Below are 809 nucleotides of genomic sequence, written 5' to 3'. Positions count from 1 at the left end.
AAAGAGCCTATGAAATCAAGAAGTTAAATACAAAGAGCCTATGAAATAAAAAAGATAAATACCAAAGCCTATGAAATCAAGAAGTTAAATACAAAGAGCCTATTAAATCAAAAAGATAAATACCAGAAGCATATGAAATCAAAAAGATAAATACAAAGAGCCTATGAAATCAAAAAGATAAATACAAAGAGCCTATGAAACCAAAAAGATGAATACAAAGAGCCTATGAAACCAAAAAGATAAATACAAAGAGCCTATGAAACCAAAAAGATAAATACAAAGAGCCTATGAAACCAAAAAGATGAAATACAAAGAGCTATGAAACCAAAAAGATAAATACAAAGAGCCTATGAAACCAAAAAGATAAATACAAAGAGCCTATGAAACCAAAAAGATAAATACAAAGAGCCTATGAAACCAAAAAGATAAATACAAAGAGCCTATGAAACCAAAAAGATAAATACAAAGAGCCTATGAAACCAAAAAGATATATACCAAGAGCCTTTGGAACCAAAGAGATATGCAAAGTCTCTATGATACAAAAAAATAAATAAATACAAAGAGCTTATGAAACCAAAAAGATTAATACCATGAACCTATGGAACCAAAACGATATATAAAGACCCTATGAAACAAAAAAGATAAACACAAAAAGCCTATGAATCCAAAAAGACAAATACAAAGAGCCTATGAAATAAAAAAAAATACCAAGATCCTATGAAATCAAAAAGATAAATACAAAGAACTTATGAAATTAAAAACATAAATGCCAAGACCTTAAAAAATCTATAGTGACAATACTGAAAACG

Source organism: Palaemon carinicauda, chromosome 14 (genome assembly GCF_036898095.1).
Source record: "Palaemon carinicauda isolate YSFRI2023 chromosome 14, ASM3689809v2, whole genome shotgun sequence".
Taxonomy (NCBI): Eukaryota; Metazoa; Arthropoda; class Malacostraca; order Decapoda; family Palaemonidae; genus Palaemon; species Palaemon carinicauda.
Note: the sequence above shows the minus strand (reverse complement) of the source record.